Here is a 309-nt window from a genome sequence, read left to right as displayed (position 1 = left end):
AGCCTTTGGAACCAGATGAGTTCGTGAACTGACGGAAATCCTCCAGAGATATTTGTCTTATGAAAAAGCACAATCAGAAGTTACGAAACAATGTAACATACAAGGTGTTAAAAAATGGAGTTATAACATCGTCTATTCCACTCTGATTCTGTCCGACCAGTGGGACAGTTAATCTTAGTAAGATTCGAGGTGCACAAAGAGTCGTCTGTAACCGCGTACTGCATGACTTAAGGCTCTAGTTCATGACTCTATGTGATTTAACCCGTAAACATGGCCTATATATATATATATATATATATATATATATAT

Source organism: Opisthorchis viverrini, assembly GCF_000715545.1.
Source record: "Opisthorchis viverrini unplaced genomic scaffold opera_v5_200, whole genome shotgun sequence".
NCBI classification, from domain to species: domain Eukaryota; kingdom Metazoa; phylum Platyhelminthes; class Trematoda; order Opisthorchiida; family Opisthorchiidae; genus Opisthorchis; species Opisthorchis viverrini.
This window is presented reverse-complemented; position numbering follows the sequence as displayed.